Here is a 21,969-nt window from a genome sequence, read left to right on the forward strand (position 1 = left end):
GAGTTAATGGTGTAAACAATGTAATGATTCTGATACATTACTGTATCACCAGGGTGCCTCTTTATCTCTAGGAATCAACACGTTTGCACATTTGCATCCATTCACTAATAGGCCTTTAGGCTTTGCAAAAATTGGTAATAAAGGGGTATTCTCATCTCAACTGACACAGTTAGGGCTTATTCCCATGTGCTGTATACTACAGAGGGTACGGAGTGAGAAGCCCTGTAGTGGACTGTTTCCATGCCCGGCATGATGTATCAATATCATACCGGGAGCAGGAAAACTTTGATTCTTCGCAGCAATGAAGTGACAGAGATACATGACTGCTTCATTACAAAGCTGCGGAGATTCAAACAGTTTCCCTGCTCCCGGTATGATATTGATACATCATGCCGGGCGTGGAAACAGTCCACTACAGGGCTTCTCACTCCGTACCCTCTGTAATATAGAGGATGTGGGAATAATCCCATATACCTGTAGGGCTTGTCAACAACCTGTCAGCAATGGGAGAGAAAGAGTAGGATATCGGGAGAAGGAGGTACCTCTGCTAAATCAATGCATTTACAAAAATATTTAAATTGATTAATTATAACTAAATTAGTTGAAATGGGAATACCCCTTTAATTTTGACATATTAGATACCATGGCACAAATATTTGCACAATTGTTCTGTGTGGTGACTGTGCTGAGGTAACAGCTTGCATTGGCAATAGCAATTGAGAGGGTTCACTCATATAGACTGTAAACTTGTATAGGCAGTTCCCACCTAATGTATCTGGTTATTATATTGTCTTTTTTACAGTTTAGTCCAGGGATGGGGAACCTTGGCTCTCCAGCTGTTGCAAAACAACGACTCCCATCATGCCCAGACAGCCAAAGCGTTAGCTTTGGCTGTCCGGGCATGATAGGAATTGTAGTTTTGCAACAGCTGGAGAGCCGTTATGGCCGATAATCGTCCTGCGTAATACAAGGCAATGATCAGCTGACATCGTTCATGTCGGCTGATCGTTGCTGTCGTTTGTCTTTCAACATGTTGAAAGACAAACGACTAATATAGCAGCGATCTGCTGCCGCCACTCCGCGGCATGGAAACGTCAGCAGAAGACCCCGCTTTCTTCAATGGGCTGCCCAGATGATCAAGCAATCACCCAGGTAGCCCCCCCAGCAGCTCCTTACGCCCCGTCCCTTTACTCACCCGCTCGCTGCCGACGCGTGTAATAGCGCCAGCAGTGAGCGGGGAAAGAGGAGAAAGCGAGCGCTGACAGCTCTGTGTCGCCCCATGTAATAGGGGTGTTAGGACTCGAGGCGTGTGTTCAGCAGTCCATAGCAGTTGATAGCAGTCAGACTGCTTTTCATGTTTTTCTCTGATCTGCTGTTCCTGGATGTAGCAGCGTCCAGTGTTGCTCTCCCTCTGCTGATCAGCACTAGGTGTTTGTTATCACAGTGATTTGACTGACAAATGACTCTCCCAGTTAGCTGTCGGTATCTGGGCTGGGCTGGGACTTCTAGTCATAAAAGTACTTTCACTTGTCTCAAGTTCTTTGCATGTGAAAGACCCTAGTTTCCTAGTGCCTCCTTGAGCTAGCGTTTTGTGACCTGACTATTCTGTGTATTTTGACCTTTGTGACGTCGACTTCTCTTCCGGATATTGATTTTGTACCTTTGCTTCCTGTATGTTGCCGATCTGGACCGCTGACCCCCCTTTTATTGTGTGTGTATTGTCTTGCATTGTTTTGTGTTACCACTTGCTGCAGTATAGGGAACGCCGCCCAGTTGCCCGCTGCCACCTAGGGCAGAGTGTGGCAAGTAGGTAGGGACAGCTGGGGCGGGTTCAGCATCAGGGACCACACGGTCTGTGTCTTTTCTAGTCAGTCCTGACAAGGGGCTTTAGTCATTACATATTAGAAGATGGAACTAGTGCGTTTCTATGCAATGGACGTCCTACTGATGACTAGAAGGAAAGGGTCAGGCGGTTCTATTTTTTGACTACCGGAAGATTCACTGAACGTTAATAAAATAGGTAAAGTGCAGCCATCATCCTTAAGCACATAGCTAGCATTATATGACTCATTTCTAAAATTAGGTAATAAAATGAAAACCCTTTTGTAAAGAACCTGGGATAAACAAGAACATTAGCAGTGTGTGCACAAAGCTTGTCTTCACGGACATATTGCCCACCCACGTACACCAACGTCTACAAAAGAGCCTCTTGTCATAGAAACCATAGAGTGAGTCATATTCTCTGCATCATTATGTATCTTTTAGCTGATATCAAAATTTCTATTCGTGACAGAAAGAAATCATCCTGTTTTTTTTTTTTTTCTTTCCGCAAATGCAATCCAGCCGTCCTTAATACATTTGTTAACACGTCAACATTTTTTTTTTTATTTGTTCCTCTTTGTTCGGGATGATATAAGCCGATTCTTTAAATGTGTTTGATAAATATTCTGAAAATTAGATGCTGTAAAGAATAGCTTACCGTGTGATGGAAATCTTATATAAAGCTATTAACATGAATAAAACTGGGATAATGCTTTCATGGCCAAGATAACAATGGAACGGCACAACCAGGAGCAAACTGCAAGTTGTCATTGAAGTCATACGACTGAACAATAGCAAGATACTTCTTCTCATCTCTTATTTAAGTCTGGCGTGATAGTATCCACATTACTCTATGATTTTTTATTTATTTATTTATTTACTTTTGTTCATATTTATACTTTCTATAATCTAATATATAATATTAATATAACAGTAGGAGACCTGTGTGGAGCTATAGAATTGTCCACCCTTACCTTTTCTTAAATTTAGTTAAAGGGGTAGTTCACCAAAAACAATTTCTTTCAAATCAACTGACGCCAGAAAGTGCCACAGATTTGTAATTTACTTCTATTAAAAAATCCTCCAGTACTTATCAGCTGCTGCATGGCCTGCAGGAAGTGGTGTATTCTTTCCAGTCTGACACAGTGCTCTCTGCTGCCACCTCTGTCCATGATGGGAATGGTAACAAATCCCCATAGAAAATCTCTCCCCCTCTGCAGCTGATAAGTACTGGAAGACTTGAGATTTTTTTTTTTATAGAAGTAAATTACAAATCTCTGGGACTTTCTGGCACCAGTTGATTTGAAAGAAAAAACTTTTGGTAAATTACGCCTTTAAGGACTCCAAAATACAAATTCAATTGTATGGTTGAAAACCTTCAAAAGGTTGAAAATCACATCGCAGCTTGTGGATGGCCACATATAGACACCTATATAGACACATACTCCCAAGTCATCTTGTAACACATAGCTTGGAATACATTGTGCCAAGAGGTAAGGAAGGACCCCGGTCTACATCCCAATCACTTCTGCAAAAAACTGTTTTTAGTTTCCAATCTACCATAAGCTAACAGCAAATTAACCAACAGAGTGTTATAAGTCAGTAATAGAGATGAGCCCATCTTCAGCATACTCGAGACTGATCATTTTGCATTTGAACACCGGTGGTTGAAGAAGTTGGATACAGCCCTAGGGAGTTCAGGAAAACATGGATATAGTCTATGGCGTTCATTTATAGTCAGTAACACTTTGATATTGTTAGTTGTTGTGTTAAACAACTTTTCCCAAAGAGTTTCCAATAGAGTTGCCTGATGTGGCTGAGCACCATGGCTCCACATACAGTAGGGGAAAATGTGGGGAAAATGCTGAAAAGTATGAATTGGTTCAAAAAGCGGTAATAGTTTATTTTTATAAATTAACAAAATTCAAAGTGAATGAACAGAAGAGAAGTTTAAATCAAATCAATATTTGGTGTGACGGCCCTTTGCCTCGAACTAGAATCCATTTTAGATACATGTGCAGACAGTTAAAAAAAAAAAATCAACAGAGAAGTTGTTCCAAACACCTTGGAGAACTAACCACAGGTTTTCTTTGCTGTAGATGTAGACTTGCTCCTCCTGTCTCCTTTAAGGGGTTGTCCAATGAAAATCTTTTTCTTTCAAATCAACTGGATTCAGAAAGATATATAGATTTGTAATTTATTTCAATTTGAAAATCAGCTACTGTATGTCCTGCAGGAAGTGGTGTTTTCTAACCAGTCTGACACAGTGCTCTCTGCTGCCACCTCTGTCCATGTCAGGAACTACCAGAGCAGCAGCAAATCCCTGCTGAGCCAGTTTCACTTTACACCATGTTTGATGAATCCCCCTCCCCCATGGAGCCCAGAAACCACCTTTGACTTTCAACTTTATTGCATATGTTTCATGATGGTCGTGGCTGGCGTGTTCATACAGGAGTGGGTTCTCCTAGTATCTGCACACATTCGCAGCCTATCCACCCTGTAGCTGTGTTCAATATCCGTAAATCAGAATATTTCCTACCATATTCTATTATTCTGAGCTGATTGACAATAAGTCATTTAACTTCTCTCTTCCTTGAAATTGAATACATCCCCAGATGGACAGATATGAACATATTCTTCCTAGAGTTTAATAACGCACCTATAGAATACATATACATGTTACTCATTCTCGGCTGTAATAGACACAGGTGCATCCCTGCCCTCATGTAGATTGCTTTTCTCCCATTGCTTCCTCTTCTCCCTTTGTCCTATTTGAATATTCCATTAAATGCGCTTGTTTACTTTGTGAAATTCGCCCCTCCATTGAAACAGCTCTGGATTCGCTTCATTACCCATCATGCCGGTCTATGTGGGTCATTTGTTTTCCTGTTGAAACAAAACAAGCAATAGTGCCAGATTGTATGCTCCATGTATAGATATAGTATGAAAAACATTATTACGCCGAGCACAGATCAATATCACATTTCAATTAGGCAGCACAAAGCAACACGCTCTCCCAGCTGGGAAGCAGGTGCACAAATTGCAGGAAAACAGTCCAGCCAGCAGAGCGATGTTCTTTTTTTTTTTTTTTTTTATATCAGTGTTACCAGCTATGCAGCCACAACACTATGATAAATTGTCCTCTTATTGTTTTTTGAAATGATGTCTACAGTTAGTCTCCTGAAATGACATTCATTTACATCGGCCTCCTCCAGACCGGCGTCGTCCAATCAGAAGTCAGGTGAAGCCTCTCTGCTCCGTCAGCAGACATTTGGCTGCAATCCCAGTTTGTTTCCCTCTAATCTCCTTTTTGATCCCATCTGACATTCTGTCAGATAGGAACAATGTTCCGTCACCTTATTTCCTGTTTGGTCTCGGTCAGGACATGTTGTCCTGCGCATATACTCAGAAAATTCTAATGAAGCCTTTACGCCATAGCGTCCTTCCACTGCTTCTGCAAGACTCCTTTTTAGACAGTGCAGTGGCGTTTCGTATTATGATTTTTCTCTTTTACTATAATTGAGATTTCTATTGATGACATGACATTCACAGATTCGTATCTAGTACATGTATGTGTGCCGCCAAATAAAAACGTATACTGTAATAGATCAGACCGAGCTTCAAATCCTATGGCTACACTGTGAGTGGGACACAATATATGTTTGAATAGCTCAATATTTTAGATCTGGTGGTACATAAGACTGCCAGTAAACCCACTGTATTATCAATGTGCTGTAGAGAACACAGACTATGAGAGTTAGGGTACAAATACATGCATCGGATCCGCCACGATTTCTCGCTGCAAATTCACAGCTAAATCCACTGCCTGTTAGTTTCTAGGAGAAGACATACAGCGGGATTGACATCCTGCTGCGAGTATGTAAGTGACAGCCCTATTAACTCCCGCCGGTCAGAGCATACTGTACCTGCTCCACGATCCAGCTTGCTTCGGGGCTCCCTGCGCCTGGACGTCCCACTTAGCCAATCAGTGCACTGCGGCGGGGCAGCGCATTGATCAGCTGACCAGGACATCAAGCTGGGAACCCCCAAAACAAGCCAGATTGTGGAGCAGGAACAGTATGCTCCGGCTGGCGGGGGTTAAAGGGGTAGTGCGGCGTTAAAAAATTATTCACAGAATAACACACATTACAAAGTTATATAACTTTGTAATGTATGTTATGTCTGTGAATCGCCCCCTTCCCCGTGTCCCACCACCCCCGCACGTGTACCCGGAAGTGTGTGGTGCATTATACATTACCTGATCCCTGTCGAGGGCTGTCCGCCATTTTGTGCCGAACGTCATCTTCGGACGGACAGCCGAGTCGCTGCCGCCGTCCCCCCTCTGCCGCGTCACAACTGTGCTCAGCCGCGGACGGCCGCAGACGGCCCTCGACAGGGATCAGGTAATGTATAATGCACCAACACTTCCGGGTACACGTGCGGGGGTGGTGGGACACGGGGAAGGGGGCGATTCACAGACATAACATACATTACAAAGTTATATAACTTTGTAATGTGTGTTATTCTGTGAATAATTTTTTAACGCCGCACTACCCCTTTAACGGGGCTGTCACTTACATACTCGCAGCGAGTATATCTTCTCATAGAAACTAACAGGCAAGGGCTCTGCAGCGAATTTTGCTGCGTATTTGCAGCAAGAAATCCGCTGCGGATCTGGTACATGTGTTTGTACCCTTAAAGGGGTACTCCGGCGCTGATTTAAAAAAAAAAATCAATCAATCATAAACATAATTTTTACACTTACCATCCCTCCTGAGTCTGTCTCCGTTTTAATTTCCCGCTGTTTGCAGGTCCCTGAAGCTCCAGTTGGTGGCTTAATTTTTTCTTCACTTCCTGGTTTGGGCTTTCCCATGATGCACTTTGTCTCCTGTGATGTCTAACTGACTCTGTAAAACTGTTAGATAGTTTACATCCTGTTCAGCCAATCAAAGCTGAGCAGCCTGAGTCATCTGACAAAGGGAGACTGGCTTAACAGGGCTTAGACTCGCCTCCCTCTTGATGATGTCATTGTCACAAAAAGGCTGCCACAGAGCAGCCTGGGGTCAACAGTCATTAGGTAAGAATGAGTTTACTTCACTTCCCAGTGGGGGGTTGAGGGGGGAAAAGATAGGGAAGGGGGGCAGATAAGTAATTGAAGCATATTATAAAGTTACATAACTTTGTAATGTGTTTCAATTACAGGGAAAAAGCTTTCCGCTGGAGTACCCCTTTAAGGGGAATGTACCACCGGTATGTGACTTTTGTCATTTTTACATGGATAGAACGGTACAGACACTTAAGATTACCGGGCACCAGCCAGGTGTGGAGCCCCCGCACCAGCACCAGTCTATCCATGTAAAAATCACCAAAGCGATGTACCAGTGGAACATTCCCTTTAAATCACAACTTCGACTCTGCTATATTTGTTGACTGATTAAAAAAAATGAATAGTGAGGTTGATGCATATGCAAGCTTAATTATATAATCTACCGAGTGCCATGAACTATCCAGCGTTTTAGAACCATTATCTGCTTTGTTGTATTAAGCGTTGTACATTATAGTTTTATTGGAGCACTTTGTACAGCATTTGCTTGTGTAACTGGGATGTAAACATTCATAATGCAGTATGGTCGGCTGCAAAGGCTATTATTTTCTTGTCAGCCATAATTATCAACAGAGAATAGACTAAAAATATTACATAGGTGATGAACGACCAGGAATAGACAACAATTCAAGGACTGGCTTATCTACACTGGGCTCTGCAGCTGCAGAATTGCAGGCGACGTAACAGTGGTGCAATGGAGTCTCTGCCACTTAACTGTTTAAAGCTATAAAACTCAGGAACCTTACGCTTCTTATTTAGCCCACAAGCGTATCAATTGATGATTTAATAGGAGAGAGTTGCAATGAACTTTGATTCCACGCTATTCGAGCTATTGCAGACATTCAATCGGAGAATAATTTTATTCATATATCCAACAGCACCATCTAGTGGCTTTCTGTGTGCATACGTCTTATATAATGCGCCATATTGTAGCTTTTCATGCAAGCCTGTTACATATTTGAGACCCATGGGAAAGCCGTTTACATAGCGGGTTTTCTTTACATTCTGTATTTGCTCACAATATTCAAGGCAAACTCTGTCCTTGTAATAGAAGGATGTTTACATGTTACTAATATATGAGGTCAGCTGCTGCAAAGTAAAGATAAAAAAAAGCCTCTTCTACTTTACTGTGCATACAAGAAATAGTTACCGCAGCTGTATATAGGACATTTGTAACATATGTTGCTAACATTGTCCCTAGAAAGTATAGCAATTTATCCTGTAAGGGTGCGTTCACACCTACAGGATCTGCAGCAGATCTGCAGCAGATTTGATGCTGTGTTCAGTTATTTAAATGAAATCTGCTGCAGAAATTCAGCTGCAGATCCTGTAGGTGTGAACTCACCATAAAGGTAATTGTAACCGCACACGTCCGTTTCTGTTACCCCTACTTGCTCTTGGTCACACTATGCTGTGATCATCTTTCTGTCTCTCAGCTTCTCTTGCTCTGAGGATTGGGATCCCTCTAGTGGCAGACATGCACCTTTCCACCTATATTTATAGGCTCAGCCCACAGGCTCTGGAGTCTTTTGGTATGTTCTCCTGAGAGTATACTGTATATAGTCTCCACCTCCTCGCCTCTTTGCTAAGTTGTTGTTTGTCAGTCAGCAACAATGTCTTCTCTCCCTGGCTATCCGCCACTTCCTAGCGATCTTTTAGCTATTTGCATCTCCATTTTCAGTTCTAGCTCAGCTTCAGTCTGAACTATGTCCTAACGTTGCATCCTGCCCTTCTATTATAGAGGAGGCGTACCTAGTCCCAGACTCCAGCACTCCTTCAGTTCTTCATTCGGTGGTCGCTGAGGTTCTTCTCTGAGGGTAGCGACCTGGGAGTTTCCCGCAGCGAAGTCCATCCTGCCTTGCGGTGGGGCTAGTGGAAACTGGGAGCTCCTTAGACTCCGCTTCTCAGCAAAGGAACGCCAGTGCTCCTCTGTAATCCAGGGGATCCACTTCCTCGTGCTTGGACCATCTATTACAGTAATACAGTGAAACCTTGGATTACAATCATAATTTGTGCAAGTATTATGCTTGTAATCCAAATCGGTGACATAGACGGACACCAGAGGAGAGTCTGAATGGCATCTGATCACCAGCGGAGTTGATCAGGTAGCAGTGGGTTAAAATGAAAAGGGCTTTCTACCCAGTACAGTTTAAAGCGTAACTGTCATATTTTTTTTTTATTGTAGAAATCAGTAGTATAAGCGATTTTAGGAAACTCTGTAATAGGTTTTATCAGCCAAAAAAGCCTCCTTCTGTACTCAAGAAGCAATCTCCCAGCCTCCCCCCCTGACTTCTTATCTGTGCATTATCAGGCACACACGTCTTCATTACAGAGAAGCCAGTGAAGACGGGCTCTGCTCTCTCCATTCTATCCTTATGAAGGGGGGAGGGGCTGAGGGAGATGAGGGAGCAGGAAGTGACATGAAGGTCGGCAGTTTAGAGACTCTCTGGGCACCTAAAACGCAGGATTCTGGGGTCAGAAAGGTCAGTGCTTATCTATGAACTTACTGAGAGAAGATTGCAGGGTGTTGTGCTGTGCAGGACTGCTCCGTGCTCACTCACTCCTAACAGCCCCTCCCCTCTCCATAGCCACATAATGGACACAGAAATCCTGCTGCTTCTGATGTGAGGGGGGAGGCTGGGAGATTGCTTTTTCAGTCCAGAAGGAAACTCTTTTGGTTTATAAAACCTATTACAGAGTTTCTTAAAATCGCTTGTACTGTTGATATTTAATGTTTAAATAAAATGACCCTGAAATGACAGTTACGCTTTAAGGATGGGGACACAGGGGGGCTTGTGTATTAAGAAATCTTGCTCATATACCTCATTAAGCTTGATCGAACATCGGAAAAAGCTAGGTTCTAATGAACTCGAACCTAGCCGGACCTTCTGTATATGATTGCTGAAGCCTTTACGGTCTGTGCGGAAGGAGGAGACATCCCGGGGACCACCTGGATTTACGGGATACAGCCTATTACCTTGGCTGATTCCCAGAATTCTAGGCAGTCCCCAGGATGTCTCCTCCTTCCACACGGACCGGGAAGACATCAGCAATCAAATGCAGAAGGTCTGGCTAGGTTCGAGTTCGTCGAACCTAGCTTTTTCCGATGTTCGATCAAGCCTATACCTCATATAAGTTACAATTTATTTTTAAATTATTAGCTTGTCTTGAAAAAAGCTCTCAAACCAAATTACTTGTAATCTGAGGAATCGCTGTACTGAACTTTTTAAAATGTCCATGAGAATTTTATAACCCTGGTAGCATATGCATAGTTGGTGGAAGTCAGCTCAATGTCAGCACTGGGAATTAGGAACTTATTGGGAAAGGGTTAGGAAGTGTTGAGCGTTTTATGACGGTAAAGAGTTTCCATTAGGTATGTTTTCTGTTTTATGAATGAGCGTATAGGATGAAGAGGCGTCTGCGCTGTCAGTACCCTGACTTTGTATTGATCAGTGATTCGAGGTGGGGATTGGGAATTTTTTATGTTCCTTTGCTCTAAGGTGTGTTTGATATTGCTTGTTTGATAGAGCGGTGGATGGTGAGTCACAACTGGCGCGTGTGGTTGCTATGACCTGTTTATCAAGGACAGTGGTTTCCCTCATGATGACTCATAGGCCTTACTGATGTAGCTCACCTTTATATGTGAAAGGGAGAATGATGTTTTCTGCACACACGTTCCTCTGTCTGCACTAGTTTAGTTTATAGGGATTAAGAAGGAGACAGTAGTAATAGACATGAAATTCCTTCCTCCTGTCTTTTTATATGTCTTAAGTGAATGGAACAGAAGAAAACTGCAATTAAAACCATACCCACATCTGGTGCCAATGGCTGCACACCGCATGCAGGCGCTTCTGCCTATTTTCAGTAATCACTTTATGGTAAAACGAAGTGAAAGAAGTGACGAGTGAGGAACAGTTATATCTTTTTTGCTTCTAGATGACCCCTTTAACTAACTGCAAACCTATCATGGATAAACACTTAAGGGGGAGATTTATCAAACATGGTGTAAAGCAGAACTGGCCCAGTTGCCCCTAGCAACCAATCAGATTCCACCTTTCATTTTCCAAAGAGTCTGTGAGGAATGAAAAGTGGAATCTGATTGGTTGCTAGGGGCAACTGAGCCAGTTCTACTTTACACCATGTTTGATAAATCTCCCCCTTTAAATTCATGACTAGGCATGTCTTGGCAAGTTACACAATATCGTTGATAACGCACCTAGCCTCTTGGATAGCCTTAACTGTATAAATCCCTAGGAAACATCTATAACATACCGACATGCTGACCTGTAAAGACTGTAATGCTGGTCCCTGAGTTCATATTCTAAAGCATCCATTATACAATGCGCACTGCCAGAACATACACATTGGGGGAGATTTTTGAAACATGGTGTAAAGTGAAACTGGCTCAGTTGCCCCTAGCAACCAATCAGATTCCACCTTTCATTCCTCACAGACTCTTTGCGAAATGAAAGGTGGAATCTGATTGGTTGCTAGGGGCAACTGAGCCAGTTTCACTTTACACCATGTTTCAAAAATCTCTCCCATTGAGTCCACATGCATGCATAAATGTTCTTAGAGGGAGGTCCTCCCAAATTGCCAATAATACTAGATCTTTGTGCCCGATCTTTAATCTGGTAAAACCATGTTCATTCAAACAATCTCAGCTGTTTGGTTTCCGTTTGGCCAAGCAATCTTTCCACAACTTTAGAACCATTCCTTCTTTCCTATCCCAGATTCCTAGATTCTTTATGAAGTTCAGTTGACTTGAGAAGGGGTGGAGAATATCAGGGGCCTCACTGCAAAAGCAAACCTTCTTTTTTCCTGTTGTTGATCTCAACTAGCCAATTCTTCACAGGTTTGGGACAAGTAACATCAATGAATGCTGATCTGCATAGATCTGCCACATCATTCTACTAGAGAGATCAGTCGGCCACATGCATGTCTGTTTATGGTGTAGTTATCCCTCCTACCATGAAATTAAAGGGGGAGGGGAGTTAATTATAACTGGCTTACAGATACACCAGTTTTTATACCCCCCCCCCCCCATAGTGTTTACACTTATTGGCACCCCAATTCCCCAAATGTCAACCAAACATCTATGGGAAGAGATGGGAAACTAGTCTGATCCATAGAGTCGAGTTCTACTTCTGAACCTTTGCTGCAATCAGATTTGCAATATGTTATCCGCTTCAAAAATTATTAACATAAAAAAGTCACATGTGCGTTTAAAACAAATGTATAAAGCATCATGGACAGCTTATCAAATAGCTGGAACTAGGGATGGTCCGAACCTGCCGAGGTTCGGGTTCGTATGAACCCGAATGCTCGGCAGCAGATTCCCAGCGGGAGTAACGCCTGGAAAACTGGGATACAGCCTATGGCTATGGCTGTATCCCAGTTTTCCAGGCGGTCCTCCCTCTGGATCCGCCCGCTCCACAGAGTGGGCAGACAGCGGGAATCATTACCGAGGGTTCAGGTTCGGACGAACCCGAACCAAACTCGGTTCGGACCATCCCTAGCTGGAACCTCCCAGTTGTTGTTGCACCTTTCTGTGTTGATAACTTTTAAACCACAAGACACAATTTTGATCTTTGCCATCGCTCATGACCACATTCTCATTGGAAAAAAACTTGCTGTTTAGTCAATATGGCAGTTTTCAAGATGGTGGCCATGTTTGGGTCATTACCCATTACCCATTACTTGCTGGGGTATTTAGATATGTTATTTTCCCTTTTGTTCCTGAAATTGGTTGCTGTGGACAACAAACAGATTCTAAGAGGCTTTTTACATTGGCCAAGTATTGTCCTGGAGCGTTGCTAGAAACAATATTCAGCCAGTGTAAGGGTGCCTTCAGGGTTATGTGTGGCTGAGAAAGAGAAACTCACAGCATGGATATGTATATATCTGTACTCTAAGTTTCCAGATCACAATCAGCAGTCTATACTTACCAGCCACGCTGCTTGTGATCCAAATCTGGTTCTCTGGTCCTTTGGTCTCTGCTGTAACTTAAGGCCCCCGTCTCTTCTGGAATGATTGAGAGACAGAGGAGGCGGACCCCCCTTATTTTCAACTTTTTTTTCACATGTGGTTGTAACATTTTTTTTTTTTTAGTCAGTTTTTTGGTTAGTCGACTACAGAACAAAATGTGTGAACACAAACTGCTACTGTACATTCATTGTGATTTGTTTGCTGAACCTTGTTCCAGGATACCCTGTATGTACTAATTAGGTGGATGGCAATAATATTCTTATATTTAACTGTGTTAGACTCACAATTGGCGTGCCTTGCATTATTCACAGAGCCATAAAAATATGATTGATCCTTTGTGTAATGGATCATAATAAATCCTACAAATCACATTTACAAATCTAATTGATTTCTTTGAGGTTTCGATCAGTATTTTTTTTTTTTATGGGGAAAAAATTGCATCATATTACACTATTCCGGCAATAACTTATAACATGTGTGAAGACTAACAGCACATACACATACTAAGTATAAACATCCTTGTAGATAATTATTATCTTTATAAAGCACATGATATAACAGGGTTAAAGGGAATTTGTAATCAGAAAATGACTTCTTGTATAAATAAAGTTTTTATGTTAAACATAGCAGCTCCCTCTGGAATGACCTCTTTAAAGGTTTCAGAGTCTGCTCAGTAATGTTTTTACATTCATCTCAAGGAGACAGACTCTGTTTATTGTCATCTATGTCCATGAGTCTTGCTGTAAAGCATGTCACTAAATGCTGTTAAAAACAGCCCAGATAAGACACTAAGATAATAACAACGTACAAAGGAGAAGTTGGCCACAGAGACAGCTTTCTCGCTGTGTCTTAACCCTCCCCTATGTATACGGAGGACAAGCGGGAGAGATAACTGACAGCAAAATGATCATTAGGACATTAGTTATTTAGGCTGGGTTCACACTACGTAAGTTTCCGGCCGTAGCGCGTTCCGTGAATAAGCGGCCGGAAACTTACGTAGTTTGCGTACAATGTAAAGTATACGATCTACGGCCGCACAGTTCACACTACGTACGAACTTACGCCCGGATCGTATGCGGCGCCGTAAAAAATTAACCAGACCATTATTTCGGGACGGAAATGCCGTAACTGACGCCTGTAGCGTAACATGCGGTCCCGTACGTAGTGGTTATCTCTTTATTTTTCAAGCTTTTTGTGCCGATCCAAAAGGTTCTGTGGGGTGTCTGGGGCTAGGCGAAGATTTCCAAGTAAAAGACCGCTGTCAGATCGCTACAAAGAGCGCTCAGGAAGCGTAAGTACACTACGGGCGTAGGTTTGCGTTCCGTACGTATCCGGCCGCAACTTGCGTAAAGTCCCGGCCGGAGTTTCATACGTATATGTCCGGCCGCGGAAAATATGCGGCCGGACATATACGTAGTGTGAACATAGCCTAAAGGTGTATGGGGACCTTAAGTGTAACATATTATCGACCCATTTATGATATTTTGTTTATGGGTAATGATATGAGGAGGTTTAATCTCTATAGACCACAACAATTAAAGAAATCTTATTTCTATATTATATTACATTAAAGGAGAAGTCTGGCAATTTTTTTTAATAAAGTATTGTATTGCCCCCCAAAAGTTATACAAATTACCAATATACAATGATTATGGGAAATGCACATAAAGTGCTTTTTTTTACTTCTTATAAAATGGTGATTTCACTTCCTGGATAACATGGTGATGTCACTTCCTGGATAACATGGTGATGTCACGACCTGACTTCCAGAGCTGTGCGGGCTGTGGCTGCTGGAGAGGATGATGGCAGGGGGACACTGAGGGACACATAGCACTGGAGGGACACTGAGCATCCCTCTGCCATCATCCTCTCCAGCAGCCACAGCCCCACAGCTCTGGGAGTTGGGTTGTGATGTCACCATGTTATTCAGGAAGTGACATCACCATTTTATCCAGGAAGTGAAGCCTTGATGCAGTAGTAAGTAAGTAAAAAAACACTTTATTTCCCGTAATAAGTGTATATTGGTGATTTGTATAACTTTTGGGGGGCAATACAATACTTTAATAAAAATTTTCACTGAACTTCTATTTTAAAGGAGAAGGAAGCAAGCCAGAGCCAGGGGTGTGTGGGGACATAATAAACAAATTATACTTACCTATCCTAGTGCCCCATAGCACCACTACTGGGTCCTGTTGACTCCAGGGGGCTGCAGCTCTTCCAGGTGCGATGTCACATATCCCATATCAGGTTGATCAATTGCCCACTCAGCCAATCAGCAACTGGAGTGGGACACCGCCCCAGTCACAGACTTGCTAAGCGGGCAATTGATCAGCGGGCCAAGATATTAAAGCTGGAAGGGCCAGGTATGTGATGTACCCAGACTCCAGCTGAAAATGACAGCTGGCAGTCGTCAGCAAGACCCGGAAAAAGCACAACAGAAGCACAGAGACCAGTATGTATACCTTGTTTATTATGTTCACGTGCCCCCTGCCTGTCTGCCTTTTTTTATGGGACTTTTTTTTTTAAGTCTTCTAAAAGTTTCTAAAATACAAACATAGATGTTTTCCCTCTGTACAAATTGCCTCTCTTCACTTGAGACACCATTTGGCCTGGCTCATTTCGGAGCAGGTTCTTGGAGAAATAACCATCTTGATGGGCGATTATTTGAACTAAACGTAGTACTACTGTACCTTTATAAACTTTATACTGTAGATATATATATTCTATAAGCAAAACTTCCATTGAAGCGTAACATAGATTACACAGGTCAACAAAAAAAAAAAATTTACTGGTGTCCAAAATATTTTAATGATTTTGGGGTATTTTTGGGGTGCTGATTCTGAATATGCTATCAGTTTTGCCAGATTGGCTCAAGTTTTTTTTCATGTCTTGTTCATTTTTGAAGATTACTTTCTAAAACTAGTTAAAATAAACTAAAATCAACATTTACTTTGTAAAATTTATTGTATTCATGACAATAGCAATAAAGTTAATGCGCGTGTAGCAAATTACGTCTTTTTTTTTTTTTACACATTTCACGAAAATTCTCAAAAACTTGAGCCAATCTGGCAAAACTGATGACATATTCAGAATCAGCACCCCAAAGTTACCCTAAATTCGTTGAAATATCTTTGGCCCCAAAAATGCTGTTGACCTGTGTTATTTATAATGCAGTTGGGCAATGCGGAATAAAGTTTGTAATTCATCATACATTAAGAAGCAAGTGAAAGAACTGTAGATCTGAACTGTAGTACTACAGAAATAACAAAAATTTTGCGAGTCAAGGCAAAGAAGGCTGCAGTAGATATAGCATGTTTGAGGATTTCATTGAAAGGATTATCTATGCAAGAAATGTCGGCAGGAGAAAAAGGAACATTTCTGGGCACAGTGTGGTAGGTGACGTGAAAGCCGAGAGAGTCAAGACTAATCCCTATATAGCATGGCCTCAAAGCCTACTGTCACTACCTCTGAATCGCTGACAGAGATTGGAATATCAGGAGCGGTGTCAGAGTTAAACAGAAGGATTGGAAGTTCCCTTTGATTTGAAACAGTGATATATCATCCTTGCCAGGAGAACACATAAGCCATATGACTGATCGCGTGGAGCGATCTCTCCTATAATGACAGCAATTAAAGTTGTCTTCTGGTCTGTATGCAAATAATTGAAATGAACTCATGGAGTCTCCTAGAGACAGTGTACAAGGGAAGCACAAAAGATAATATGGGATTATCTCCATGGACATAGAAGCAAGTATTGAGGCCAATAAAAGAGAACACTGATCTAGATTGTAAAAGATCCAAGAAGCGTCTCTGCGGCAATATCCAAGGCAGTGCCCTGGTTCAGTGAGAAAAAATTGTCAAAAGCTTTAAAGCAAAAGAAGAAGAAGATTATTACGCAGCTTTTCTTCTGTATGATGACTGGAGCTTTACAAATAAAGGACAGCTGTGTCAAACCAAAGAAATATCATGTACAAGTATCAGAGGAGCAGATATGAATTGAAACAAGCTCAAAGTTCCCAAACTGGCACTTTGTCTGCCAAGCTGTAAGAATAAGGTCTGCGTGTGCCTTTCAGTAAAGGTTATATTGATGCATTTGTAGTAGTCCTCAGTCGCCGGCCCATTCCATGTCGACATCGTTGCGCCATTTTTTTTTATCTCGCCGACATATTCTGGAGGGTTATACAGCAATTGTTAGCCTTAACAATAATCTCTCTCATTATTAGGACCCACAATTAGAGAGGAGCGAAGCAGGTGGAAATTCGTTTTGCGTGCTTCACAAATTTTCGGTCAAACCCATTAGGATTCGTAAATCGATTTCATTAAAACAGCCAAACTATAGTATCTACAATACTGGGACTATTACAGAAGGAAGAATTTGTTAAAGCTTTTTATTGTAAAGTGTCAAAGATCGGAAAATTACAATTTAAAAAAAATATCAATCAGCCAGTCAGTCAACGAATTTCCACCATCCCTCTCCTCTCTGTCCCTATATCTCTCTGTTAGGGGGTCTATTCCACAGAGTGATAATTATCGCTACGTGGAATAGAGACAACGGTCAGCTGATGATTAAAGCCTAAAGTCATCGGGCACCGAACGCCCATCGTTGCGTGGAATAGCGATGCACGGCGGGTGACCGACAATCTCACAAACACCATACATTACCTACACATGTTGCAGGGCTTCTCCTGCGCTCCTTATTCCTCCCGGTTCCGCGCGGAGCAGCAGCTTTGAAGCGGCCTTTCTGAGCTGACAGCTCAGCCAATCACTGTCCAGGACCGCCGTGACCAGTAATTGGCTAAGCGGTCTGTCAGCTCAGACAGGCAGCACCAAAGCTGCTGCTGCAAGCGGGACTGGGAGGAATAAGGAGCACAGGAGAAGCCCTTCAACATGTGTAGGTGTCTGGCCGTGGAATAGGCCCAGTAAACGAGCGCCAATCTGGCAGATCGGCACTCGTTTACATGATTGATTTGGCCCCCATCTGCTGTAACTGCCTGCTGCCATCCTGCTCTCTTCTCCACACACAGCCGACTGGCCGCCTCCATTACCCAACCTCCTTACATAAAGGGGGAGGTGCTGACATCACAGGGGGGACCTCAAGCTGATTGGATGGTGCTAGGATTATGGTTAATCCCTTTCTCCCACGCATTGACCCTCCAGACAGCATGTGCGGCTGCCTTTTTTGTGTGAATTTTCTCAACGAATCCGAGTAAATTTGCTTCAGAGAACCAAGAGAATTGACAGCGCGATTCACAGCTTCACTTATCTCTACCCACAATGTATTTACATATCTTTGTATTCTTTTCTTTATTTTATGTTTGTGAATACAAAGCAGGAATCCCTAGCTTTTTTGGGGACATCTGGTAACCTTTAAACACGATCAAGAGGTTAACGTCCTGTTTGTAAGTTAGAATAAGCAAGAAGGCCTATTAGTGTAAATTTGTTAATGGAATGATTGTTGTGAAAGCGAAATGTTTCCTGTGTAAGAAAGTTCCTTATTAAAGAGAAGTCAGATGGGATTAAAGGACAAGTGCCATGAAAAACTTTTTCTCAGTAATTGAAGCACATTACAGAATTATATAACTGTGTAATATGCTTCAATCACCTATCTGCCTCCCTTCCCTGTCTTTTCCCCCCTCAACCCCCCAGCAGGAAGTGTAGGAAACTCACACATACCTAATTACTGTCTTCACTAGGCTCTTCTCTCAGCTCCAGCTTGTGACGATGAGTCATCAGCAGGAGGGCTGCTCTAGCTCCTGTTACACCACCCTCCCCCTCCCCTGCCTTGTCAGGTGACTCAGCTTGCTCAGCTCCGATTGGCTGAAGAACTGCAAGCCATCTGCGTCATGTCACTTGCTTATCTTCTCTCCGACTGACTCCCAGCACATAGGCAGCCTCCCCCCTCCCCTCATACTCTCTCCTGCTGCCGAGTGGACTCAGTGAGTGAAGGAGTCATGTCACTAGGGAAGATAAGCAAGTGACATGGACTCAGATGGCTTGCAGTTGTTCAGCCAATCGGAGCTGAGCAAGCTGAGTCACCTGACAAGGCAGGGGAGGGGGAGGCTGGTGTAATAGGAGCTAGAGCAGCCCTCCTGCTGATGACTCATCCTCATAAGAAGAAGCTGAGAGAAGAGCTTGGAGACGACAGTAATTAGGTCTGTGTGAGTTCTTACACTTCCTGCTGGGAGGTTGAGGGGGGAAAAGACAGGGAAGGGAGGCAGATAGGTGATTGAAGCATATTACAGAGTTATATAACTTTGTAATGTGTTTCAATTACTGGGGAAAAGTTTTTCATGGCACTTGTCCTTTAAATAACCATAATTTATAATATAAGGATGCAAAACCAGAGAAAATCTTGAAATGTAAGAACTACAGCAGCCTCAACTTTTTTCAACTGAGAACAGGTATAGACTTACTAAATTCGACAGTTGACATGCACCATGCAAATGGTAAAGTGTGATAATGGCATAAAACATATAAATCCATAGATCCATTGTTACAATACTCATCTTTACCTGGAAATCGAGTAACAATGGGGAAAGGTGTTAGATGGCATACATTTGGTGCCTCAATAGTTTATACATTATCACAAAATATATTATTGCTGCTGATCATCTGCACCATTTTTGGCTGGAACACATATTTAGTACTTTAAGGGTTTTTCTGGTTCTTACTGAAAAGTAACAAACAAACATCAATACTTACCCATCCCGCTTCACTGCCACTGCCAGTTTCCAGGCCTCTTCTTTAAAACATCCACTTTAGCTTCTAGTATATACTCGACCCCTTATAACCTTTGGGATAGACTCAGAAGTTTGAAAAAACAAACTTCTACAAAGCATCAGGCGGTGTTGGGCTCGTAGCGCGACCCCCCAAGGTGAGCAACACCTATTCATAGATACGAACAAATCCAGCTCTGCAGTATCACACTATGTGCGCCGTGCGCTGTTCCTTTTCTTTTTTAAAGCTATTAAGCATATTGAGATTGAGTAAGTATCTACAGTTCAGGGAGAAAAAGTAAATAAACCCTTAAATGTAATAACCTGTAGATTTTACCCTTTAGCAGCAAAAATCATGGTTCCTAAGATTTTCTCAACATTGAAGAGGACTTTTGGATCACTCCTGCCTGCCAACCTGTTTAATTTGTCAATATTTCTATTTCTGCCTTGTGTGCACAGAGCCTTCAGATCATGCCACAGCATCTTGATAGTGTTAAGGTCAAGACTGTGACTTGGCTTTTTGAAAGTACTCGATCCTCGAACAAGTACTGCATGCCGCTCAGGTGCTCGTTAACAAAAAACTTGTTGAGAAGCTGCTGATCATAATGCATTTCCAAAGACTTGGGCTATGTTCACACGCTGTAAAAACAACGACCATTCTGCACAAGCTAAATATCTAATTTTTAGTTCTCCATGAGCTTGTGTGGAAGACTGACATCTGCAGCAGCATAAGCTGTCTCTAAGCTTTCCCTCTCTACATGTGTACCCAGGCTCTCCACCTCCCATCTCCTTCCTTCCCCTTCCATACTTGCCTTGCTTGTAGCTTGATCCCTGAGCTAGCTTCAGGACTAAAGCCCCCCCCTATGACTGAAGCCCCTATTGCATGGGACGATCAGCAGGAGCAAGCGAGTGCCGACCTGTCAGGTTGGCGCTCACTTGCTCCTCGTTCCGTGCTCCCTGCCAGCGAGTGTAACAGTGATCGGATAAGGGGGGGGCACGGGGAGCTGCGGGGGGGCTGCCAAGGCGACCGTTAAATCATCCGGACAGCCCATAGAAGAGAGCAGTATTGCTATCCAGATGTTGAAAGACATTAAAAGACAACGATCAGCCGATAACAGGCATGTCGGATGATCATTGGCTTTTATTACACAAAGTGATTATTGTCTGTAATGGCCGATAATCGACCAAATACGGCTAATAATCGCTTTGTGTAATAGGGCCTTTAGCTGACTTTTAAGATTGAAGTAAAATTTAACAGAAGGCTGGGAATGATTTTTTTTTGTCTGATAAGGCAGCTTTTTTGTCTGATAAGATATATTACAAAGTTTTATATATTTGCTTGTATCTTTGCAAAGTTTGTTGAAATAGTAGTGCCTACAGATTGATGTACAAGCCTTTTCAGCTTCAGGCATTTCTAAAATATAGCTTTTTATATTTCTGATTAACACTGACCAATATTTCTTGAGAAGAACAGATTTGTTAGTAACCAAGGTTTGCGTGCCTGTATTTAATATGCGGAGCACTTGTAAAAACACATTTTCAATCTCATCTTCATAATTAAAACACCTTATGCTAATTTACTCCTAGAGAATTTATAAACGCAGAAGTTCATTGTTATTTTCTTTCTGCATTGTGGTTGTTTATACAATTTACTCAATAAAAGCCAGGAGTGGCACAACTGTTTATATGTTATTAGTTAATTTAGATTATGTTTGTCTTTAACTCGAACTTTAAGGGGTTCTCTGGAGACTTTGTAATATAACTTTATTAATATAAATGTATAGTTTTTAGCTACCATTCCACATCTATTGAGTGACAGCAGTAAGGGGGTGACACTTCCCCCTCTGCTGCCACCAATGGTTATGTTGAAAACTGCAGGGCTGTTCCCAATCCCCTTCTCTGATCAAGCTCTGCCACATTGCGCTATACAAAGCAGGTTCCTGTAATACCCGTGTACTGTATATTCTTACAGTTCCCAGGGGAATCTGCCTGACATGATCGCTGTGTGTCTCCCAGCCAGCGGTGATTGTAATCACAGCTTGCTCTGCTAGTGTCTCTAGTACAGTAATCGGTTAAAGCAATCGCTGCTTGCTGCAGCACACATTACACAAGAGGGAAGGGTACCCTGCTCTGTATACCCTGCTCAGAGCAGGAAATCAGGAACTGCTGAGCTTAGACAGCCCTGTAGTTCCCAAGTAGAGATGAGCGAGATCATCTAAGCAAAGTGCCTTGGTCGATCACCACTGCCTTTCACCACTTCTCGCAGGATGGCAGGAAAAGCTGGATCCAATCCTGAAAAACTAGATTTAAAAAAAAACTATACATTTATCATAAAAAAGT

At 42.4% G+C, this 21,969-nt stretch overlaps 1 protein-coding gene across 1 annotated transcript in view; it reads left to right on the forward strand.

Annotated features, from left to right (window-relative positions):
* LOC138795178 (collagen alpha-1(XIX) chain-like) overlaps positions 1–21,969 on the forward strand; it is a 151,562-nt gene that overhangs the window by 76,178 nt on the left and 53,415 nt on the right. The window lies entirely within an intron of this gene.

This window comes from Dendropsophus ebraccatus, chromosome 6 (genome assembly GCF_027789765.1).
Source record: "Dendropsophus ebraccatus isolate aDenEbr1 chromosome 6, aDenEbr1.pat, whole genome shotgun sequence".
Taxonomy (NCBI): domain Eukaryota; kingdom Metazoa; phylum Chordata; class Amphibia; order Anura; family Hylidae; genus Dendropsophus; species Dendropsophus ebraccatus.